Below are 10560 nucleotides of genomic sequence, written 5' to 3'. Positions count from 1 at the left end.
GCGGTGTCACTGATTCAGTCTGTTCACCCTCCATAGGTCCAGAACAGGGACCTGAAGCAGTAGGAAGTGTCGACATCGACTCTAATTGGAAAACCCTGATCAACTGTGAGTATCCAGAACTGCAGGAGGGATCCCTGATGAAAAAAATAGTAAGCGAAGCTCCAAGGGTAAGTGTTACTGGGCCCGCTTGAGCAAATCGATGATCAACGGGAGGGCCTTAATATTCACATCAGAATTAAAATTAAAAAGAAAGACTTTCAACAACTATTTTAGGCTATTAGGCAGCATTACTATTCTTGGCTACCCTCACAGGGAATTTTGGGTCCAAACAACGGAAGAAAGTGATCTTAGAACAGAGAGAGGCCCACACAAAAGGGGGATTCATGCCTGAGTCTGTGTTACTTGGTCTTATCAGCTTTATTACAATTAGGAGAAAAAGGAAAGTAGGGAGGAGAAATTAGAACATTTCTGAGGAGAAACCGTCTGAGGTGGAAGTGGAGGCTAATGACACTTTTATTGTTTCTGTTCAAAAGATTAAACCTCCACCCATCTAAACTCATCACAAGGATTCCTTAGAAAAAATGGAAAAACGTAGTCTAAGAAAAAGGGAAGAGAATAAGGAATGGCTTTGGCCTCCCACATCACCTGCTCCTCCCTCAGCTCTACCAGAAAAACAGTAGTGGCAGACACCAGCTTACCAGTCTTATCTAGAATTCAGGGAGGAATTCAGCAGGCTCATTAGGAGGGACTATGGATGCATATTTGTACCCTGTGTCTGTTGTTCCTATCACTGCAAATGAAGAATTCCCAGAAGGGGAGGACAAATACATGCATACTTCTTTCCTCTTGAGACTCTAAAGTAATTTAACCAGACTGGCATGCGGTGAGGAATGGACTCCCCCTATACCATGGGACTTCTTGGCTTAGCTACAACAGAGTGGATGATCCCTGCAGACTGGGAACAATCTGCATGTTGTTTGGCATCTCCCCTGCCAAATGTTTACAATTTAAAACATAGTAGGGGGATGAGGCTTGAGGTGGGGGATTAGAAATGAAAAAGCTAACACCTAGATCGATATTCCTGTGGATCAATTGACAGGAACTGGGATTTGGGCAGATGGAGAACTACCACCTACTTATGGCAATAAGGCTATTTCCCAAGTTCACAACTGTTGCCTAAAAGCTTGGGAAAAAGAATTTCCCAAGATTCACAGGTCAGCCTTTCATTAATGTTAAGAAGGGCTGGAGTAACCTTTTGTGGAATTCATTGCCCGATTAAAAGATAATTTGATTAAGACTGTTCCCACTTGTGGAGCTCGAGATACACTGCTGCATATCTTCTTTGACAATGCTAAGGTAGACTGGTAGACTGTCAGAGGGCTTGAAGAGCAGTAAAGCTGCAGGAGGAAAATTAGTAGATTGTATCGAAACTTGCAGTGACATAGTACACATAGCAGAAATGGCATTATGCATAGCAGAAACACACACGCCTAAATTGTGGGGATATTATTTACAGAGCATGGTAATACAATCTGAACAACTGTGAGTAATAAAGTGGACTTCACAATCAAAGTACTCTGCAATGGTTAGAAAATGTATAGTTATACTATGTAACAGCAGACTGCACCATTCAGATGGATGGCTTAATAAGCAAATACAGAATCCAGCAAGGCAATGAATACTACAAAAGGATTATAAGTCATAGCCATAATTTCATAACAGCAACCTGAGCATGATAACAATTTCAAAGTCAACCAATGACAAATACTGGTTCCAGTGCCTGTTATGTTTGATTTATCTGTGACACATCAGGCAGCACTCTCAGGGCTCAGGAATCACTATTGCATGGCTCAGGGGACCATATGGAGTGCTAAGGATCAAACCTATTACGGGCTTGTGAAAGCCAGGTGCCTTAGCTGCTATATCCTTGCTCCAGGTCCTAAGAACAGTGCCTTTAAGTAATATTAAATGAAACTGTCATTGTACGGGATGAGATAGAGAAACCTGGCAGACAAGGAGAAGAATACAAGGGTGTGTAAAACAACATGTGTGTAAAGTCATGAAAATGGCCGAGGGCAAGGTCAGATCATAATAATTCAAATGAAGTGTGTGACACTAAAAAGGAATAAAAACTGCATTCAAAAGCAAGGGCACTCGGTGTCTTATAAATCCAAGCAAGTGAGTGAGGGTAGCACCTCACAACTTTGGAGATCCAAAGCAATCTGTAGGGAATGATTAAAGACATGCATATGTTTCCAGAACAGGAACCCAAAAGATCCAGTTCTGAATATCAACGTACACACTTCCTACTAAGGACAAACAGCACACATTCCCCTCCCACCCAGAATAAAAGGCCATCCTTTATCACAACTAAGGGTTCCATGAACAACAAATGGGCTTTTGAATCTAGTAAATAAGTTGTTCGCAGCTCCAAAATGACATAAGGAACCACCACGGTATGCGAGTCTCAGCCAAAAATCTAAAAGTGAACCAACATAGGGTAGTCACGCGGCGCTCCTCTCGTCTCAACCCCAGGTCAGCCCTACCCCTGGTGTGTGGCCCCGGGACTTCCATCTCTCCCTTCGGGACCTCAGGCATCCCGGCAGACGCCTGGAGAAACGCAGCCGTGAGCGGCTGCCGTCCCCTCTTCACTACTCATGCGGCGCTCATCTCATCTCAAACCCAGTTTTCCGTAGAGGTGTGGCCTCTTCAGAAGTGGGTGTGGCTTCAGAGTGGGCGTGGCTTCAGAGTGGGCGTGGCCTATTTTCCGGCCGGCCGCCGCTTACACTGCCACAAGTTGTTTACTAATTCAAAGGAACCTAGTTCCCAAGGAATTTAGTCCCCAACTTACTCAGCAATATGAAGAAACAAAGAAAATCCCCACCTCAAGTGGAGGACAACAAAAACAATCCAGAACATTCTGTCGATACAGCTCAACTAAGGGATCTCTCTGACACAGAATTCAGATATGAAGTCATCAAGATGTTCAATCAACTCAATGAAACGGTCAGACAGACAGCCAGTAACACCACAGAAAAAATCGACAAATTACGCGAAGAAATGAGAGCAGAAATGTCACGATTAAAAGACTCCATAGATGAAATGAGAAACTCAGTTTCTTCTCTTAAAAATAGAATGACCGCAGCTGAAGAGAGAATCAGTGAGCTGGAAGATCAGCTGCAACAAACCAACACGCAACAACAAACAGTGGCAAGGGACCTCAAAATGGCTCTACAGAGAATCAGAGTCCTAGCAGATGATTCCAAGAGGAACAATATTAGAATCATGGGACTACCTGAACCTCAGGGAAACAATCCCAACGAAAAAAACACCGTCAAACAAATCATTGCTGAAAAATTCCCAGAGCTCTGCAATGCAGCCATTCAGGTTCAAGAAGCCCGAAGGGTGCCAGCTAAAAGAGACCCCAACAAAAACACTCCAAGGCATATCATAGTTAGAATGATTGATGCTGCCGATAGAGACACAATACTGCAAGCAGCAAGGGCAAAGAAGGAAATCACATACAAAGGAGCACCCCTTAGATTCACAGCAGACCTATCAGAGGAAACCCTGCAAGCCCGAAGGCAGTGGCAAGATATAGTCAAAAAACTCACTGAAATGAATGCTTCCCCAAGAATACTCTATCCAGCTAAACTCTCCCTCAAAATCGAAGGAACAGTACACTATTTTCTAGATAAACAGCAGCTCAGGAACTTCATAGACTCAAAACCAAACCTAAAGCAAGGCCTAAAGGGGCTACTATAAGAAAAGACAAACCCTACAACCACAACACACCCTACAGAAAATGACACAAAACCCCATAACCATACTCTCTCTCAATGTCAATGGTCTAAATTCACCATTGAAGAGACACAGAGTGGCAAAATGGATACAGAGACAGAACCCAACATTCTGCTGCCTACAAGAAACTCATCTCAACAGCCAGAACAAACACAGACTCAAAGTCAAAGGATGGAAAACAATCCTGCAAGCAAACAGCCCCTTCAAAAAAGCTGGGGTGGCCGTACTAGTATCCGACAACATTAATTTCACATTGAAAAAGATTAGAAGGGACAGTGAAGGCTATTTTCTCTTCATCAAGGGATACATACAGCAGGAAGAAAGCACACTCTTAAATGTATACGCACCTAATGAGGGAACAGCTAAATATCTAAAACAACTGCTAACAGATTTTAAGGAGGACATCGCTACCAACACAATAGTACTTGGAGACTTCAACATCGCCTTATCAACTCTGGATAGATCAACAAGAACAAAACCCAGCAAGGAATTATTGGCTTTGAAAGAGGAAATAGAAGAGAAAGGGCTTATGGACTTATACAGGGCTTTAAACCCCAAAAAGAAAGAATACACATTCTTCTCCAGTGCGCACGGAACATTTTCCAAAATAGACCATGTCTTAGGACACAAAACATACCTCAACAGAATCAGGAAGATAGAAATAGTATCAGCCATCTTTTCAGACCATGACGCACTGAGGATAGAAGTGAATCACACACTGACACGGAGAACAAAATCAAACACCTGGAAATTAAACAACTCGATGCTGAACAATGAGTGGGTCAAGAACGAAGTCAAGGACGAAATCAAAAGATACCTGGAAACAAATGAGAATGAAGACACAAACTACCAGAACTTATGGGATGCAGCGAAAGCTGTATTAAGGGGAAAATTTATAGCTCTGCAAGCATATCTTAAGTCGATAGAAACGATGCACATAAACAACTTGACCTCACAGCTCAAGACCTTAGAAAAGGATCAACAGAAATAGCCTAAATCAGGCAGAAGGAAAGAGATCATAAAACTTAGAGCAGAAATCAACGACATGGAAAACAAAGAAACAATCCGAAAGATCAATGAAACCAAGAGCTGGTTCTTTGAGAAAATAAATAAGATAGATAAACCACTAGCAACACTCACAAAGAAACAGAGAGAGAGAGCCTTAATAAATCGAATCAGAAATAAGAATGGGGATATCACAACAGAAACTAAAGAAATTCAAGAGATCATCAGAGACTACTTTGAAAGTCTGTATGCCACGAAACAAGAGAACCTAGAAGAAATGGATAAATTCCTGGATTCCTATCACCTCCCAAAGCTGAAGCAAGAAGATATAGAGTACCTGAATAGACCTATTCACATCAAGGAAATTGAAACTGTAATCAAAAGTCTTCCCAAAAACAAAAGCCCAGGTCCAGATGGATTTACTAGCGAATTTTTCCAAACATTTAAAGAGGACCTATTGCCAGTTCTTCTCAAGCTTTTCCAGGAAATTGAAAAAACGGAAACTCTCCCAAACAGTTTCTATGAAGCCCATATCTCTCTAATACCAAAAGGAAACAAAGACACCACAAGAAAAGAAAACTGCAGGCCAATATCCCTGATGAACACAGATGCGAAGATTCTCAACAAAATACTAGCCAATAGAATTCAACAACTCATCAAAAAGATCATACATCATGACCAAGTAGGATTCATCCCAGGGATGCAAGGATGGTTCAACATTCGGAAATCAATCAACATAATCCATCATATCAACAAAAGAAAAGATAAAAATCATATGATCATATCAATAGATGCAGAAAAAGCATTTGACAAGATCCAGCACCCATTCATGATGAAAACCCTTGCCAAAATGGGGATAGAGGGGACTTTCCTCAATATAGTTAAAGCCATCTACCACAAACCTACAGCAAACATCATCCTCAATGGGGAAAAACTGAGAGCCTTCCCCCTAAGGTCAGGGACGAGACAAGGATGCCCACTCTCTCCACTGCTGTTCAATATAGTACTGGAAGTACTTGCAATAGCGATTAGGCAAGAAAAAGATATTAAGGGCATCCAGATAGGGAAAGAAGAAATTAAGCTCTCACTATTCGCAGATGACATGATACTATACTTAGAGAACCCTAAAACCTCTACCAAGAAACTCCTAGAAACAATAGGCTTGTATAGTAAAGTGGCAGGCTATAAAATCAATACCCAAAAATCCATGGCTTTCCTATATGCAAATAATGAAAGAGAAGAAAGTGACATGAAGAAAACAATTCCATTCACAATTGTGCCCCAGAAAATCAAGTACCTAGGAATCGCCTTAACGAAGGAAGTAAAGGATCTGTACAAAGAAAACTATAAAACGCTACTTCGGGAAATAAAAGAGGACACGAGGAAATGGAAAAATATCCCCTGTTCATGGATGGGGAGAATCAACATTGTCAAAATGGCAATACTTCCCAAGGCACTGTACAAATTCAATGCAATCCCTATAAGGATACCCACGACATTCTTCAAAGAAATGGAGCAAACACTCCTTAAATTTATTTGGAACAATAAGCCCCCACGAATAGCTAAAGCAATTCTTAGGAAAAAGAAAATGGGAGGAATCAACCTACCTAACTTCAAGCTCTACTACAAAGCAGTAATAATCAAAACAGCATGGTACTGGAACAAAGGCAGAGTTGCAGACCAATGGAACAGAGTTGAATATACTGACATCTCCTCCCAAACATATAATCATCTAATCTTCGATAAGGGGGCAAGAAAAGTGAAATGGAGCAGGGAAAGCCTCTTTAATAAATTGTGCTGGCAAAACTGGACGGCTACATGCAAAAAAGTGGGCTCAGATCTCTGCCTAACGCCATGCACAAAAGTAAGATCGAAATGGATTTATGACCTCAACATCAGACCGGAATCCATAATGTTTATTGAAGACAAAGTTGGCAAAACTCTCCACGATATTGAAGTTAGTGGTATCTTCAAAGACGTCACGCCACTGGCCGAGCAAGTGAAAACAGAGATAGACAAATGGGACTATCTTAAACTAAGAAGCTTCTGCACCTCAAAAGAAACAGTGACCAAAATACAAAGACAGCCTACAGAATGGGAAAGAATATTCACCAAATACACATCTGACAAGGGGTTGATATCAAGGATATACAAGGTACTGGTTAAACTACACAAGAAGAAATCACCCAACCCCATCAAAAAATGGGGCGAGGAAATGAACAGAAACTTTCGCAAAGAAGAAATCCGAATGGCAAAAAGGCACATGAGAAAATGCTCTACATCACTAATCATCAGAGAGATGCAGATCAAAACAACAATGAGATATCATTTCACACCACAGAGACTGGCCCACATCCACAAGAACAAAAGCAACAGGTGCTGGCGCGGATGTGGCGAGAAAGGGACCCTCCTTCACTGCTGGTGGGAATGCAGGCTGGTTCAACCCTTTTGGAAAACAGTATGGACGATTCTCAAAAAATTAGAATTTAATCTCCCATTTGACCCAGCTATAGCACTCCTGGGAATATATCCCAGAGAGGCAAAAAGGTATAGTCGAAGTGACATTTGCAATTGTTTGTTCATTGCAGCACTCTTTACAATAGCCAGAATCTGGAAAAAACCTTAGTGCCCGAGAACAGATGACTGGTTAAAGAAACTTTGGTACATTTACACAATGGAGTACTATGTAGCTGTTAGAAAAGATGAAGTTATGAAATTTACATACAAGTGGTACTACATGGAAAGTATCATGTTAAGCGAAATGAGTCAGAAAGAGCGGGATAGACACAGAAAGATTGCATTCATCTGGGGAACATAAAGCAACAAAACGGGAGACTAACACCCAGGAATGGCTCAGATTAGTACCAGGAATTTTGCTCCATGACTTGAAGGCCAGCCACACGTGCTAGGTGAGAAGGAAGCTCAGATAGAGAAGAGAGCACCAAATAAAGGGTGTTGTGAAGACCCTCCCAGGGTGGGAGAGTCATGCTAAAAGTAGTCTATAGACCAAACATGATTGCCACTCAATGCCTCTCTGGCAAAACACAGTACCCAAAAGAAGAGAGAGAGAACAAGGGGGAATGCCCTGCCACAGCGGCAGGGTGGGACGGGGGGGGGGGAGGGATGGGGGGTGGGAGGGGTGCTAGGACCCGTGGTGGGGGAGGATGGGCACTGGTGGAGGGATGGGTACTTGATCATTGTATAACTGAAACCCAAGCACAAAAATTTATAAGTCTATAAGTGTACTTCATGGTGTTTCACTAATAAAAAAAAATGAATGATAAAAAAAAAGTGAACCAACATAATTTTCATTACTTTTTTATCAGCAGTGTTATAGAGACTCCTAGCATCACTTTGGTGATACTCCTGGTTTTGTCAAGTCTACCATGCTCCACCAAAATATTTGAAATAAGATTGTACAGCAACAGAAGGCTGCTACATGCAAAGCAAATATGGCAATGCTGCTGAAGGGAACATAGACAGACCCTCTACCTCAAATCACTGTGAGTCTCAAGATCTCCACGTTGGACAGAATCAAACAGTGGGCAAAAGCTGCACATGGCTATTCACAGAATCAGTGCTCCAAAGTGAGTTAATGCAAAACAATGGGCATTTGGAGAAAATGGTTCTGGAATTTGGGGTCTACAAAATCTGAAATAGCACTCACTCAGCAACAAGATAAGTAAACTGAAGTACTGCCAGTACATTGGCAGGGGTGGGGGGAATTAAAAGGAAAGAAATCAATAACTCCTGTCTTTTGCATTGAACACACACCAGTACTCAGATATAACACCAGGATCTGGGCTCGGGATCATTAAGTTAGCAGTGGGAATGAAATATGACCCTTCTGTAAGCTGCAGTGCGTGTTCTGTCTTTACCCTCATTCATTTAAAATCAACAAATGGTAAAAATACAAAGAAAAACACTCTAGCGTGGGGTCACAGCCCTTGAACACATACGATCCAGAGCTAAGTAACTGGTATTTGGGTTCCAACTACAGCAATGAGATATGCAAGCCTGGTGGTCCCTGACCATCACCCTTAGTGTTCCCAGTAGCCCACAGTTATCTGGCAAGCCAAGCATGCCCTGGGGGCTACCATGGGCCCATCTGCAGCACCAGGAGGGAACAGAAACTTTATCATTCTGCCTTAAGATGCATTTCTGGACCACACCACAGGTGCTCATTGCCTAACCCTGTTTATGCTCAGAACTGAACTGCAATGCTGCTCAGAGGATGAAACTGGGTGGGTGATCTGGTGACTTAAGAGACAAACAGCATCTCCCTAATTTGTAGGTCTGGTCCCATAGAACCAGGACTTTAGAGTGAAAAATTACGGCTGGTAATTGTGACTCCGCAACAATGCCCTTGCCTTGCATATGGAAGGCCAGAGGTCGATGATGTAGCAGCAGAAACTAGTTAGAAGAGATGAAATACTTCCTAATGATGAAAATGGTGGATTTCTTAAAATCTAATCCCCTTATCATGTTTTATATTGATGTGAATGAACACACCCAGGAAATAGCTGCATGATGTAAATGAACACACACAGAAAGTATGAAATAAAGTTTCTGTATGTTATACTGTTGGAGTACAAGGAGCTTAGGTCTATCAGGTTGCACCCATCACAGTGCTCCCGAGTCACTCCCATTCCTTTGTTTGTCCATAACCACTTCTATGCTCTCTTCCTCAACCAGTTAATCAGCTTTTCCCCTAATCAGAATCTGTTTATTTGTAAGGTATCATCCTTCTAGGAAACTGAGCTTGTACTGTAAGTTAATATTGCCTTTCTCCTCTCCTTATGTCTTTTGAATAGTTTACTTTAATGCAATGTACTTTTTGTATAGATACAGGAAGACAATATTATGCTTTGTAACTTAGGAGTTGATTGGCTTTGAATATTATTCACTCCTGAGCATCTGCTTTCTCAACTTAAGCCTCAGTTGCCCTCACTTCCTAGCACCCCCAAAAGCAGGGTCCCAATGTGGGACTGGATTGAACCAGGGCAAGCCGGTAAGTTATGTGCTACCCTGGCATCGAGATGGGCCAGGCCAAGGTGCCACGATTCTTAACTATAGGTTAAAAGTTTGAACATAGGCAAATGCTGTCATGATCCAAAAATAACGATGAGACTAGGACCCTGCTAAGAATAGGAAAGATATCTGGCCTGAGCACCGCAGTCTGAGATCAAGATGGCCCTAGGAGAGCAATTCTATAAGCTTAAAGTATTTCTTACTGTGTCCATACAAAATGATTTATATTATGTATGCTTATATGTTGGTCGGACAAGGAGTGGAAAAACACACCTAGGGAATTCTGTTCTAGGGTGGATTGATCTGCTAAATGAGAATCTGTCCTAGAAGCAGTTTTCCCATGTGTCCTGACTACCTTGGATGAGACTGAACATTTCTCCCCTTCAAACTTCCTTCGGTAAATAATTTCAGTATATTGTAAGAGGCAATTTCCCTTTTCTCTCAGTAATCCTGGTGCTAGCCAGGCCTGATCTTTGGGATGTAGATTCCAGGCTCTAGGCAGGCTAGTCTTTGGGATGCAAAGCTCAGATACTTGTCTTTGGGATGTAGATTCCAAGCTCTAGCAGACTGGTCTTTGGAATGCAAATCCAAGTGCTTATAGCTTGTGAAAGGTTTCAGTCTTGGTTTTGTATCTTCTTTGGAAGCCAAGATTACTGGCCTGATGTAAAGAAACAATGTAAGGTTTTCTGCCTCAGTGTTCTTTCTGTAACTCCGTTTGATGAC

Source organism: Sorex fumeus, unplaced genomic scaffold (genome assembly GCF_029834395.1).
Source record: "Sorex fumeus unplaced genomic scaffold, SorFum_2.1 ptg000142l, whole genome shotgun sequence".
Lineage (NCBI taxonomy): Eukaryota > Metazoa > Chordata > Mammalia > Eulipotyphla > Soricidae > Sorex > Sorex fumeus.
The sequence above is the reverse complement of the archived record's forward strand: the minus strand, read 5'-3'. Positions refer to the sequence as shown.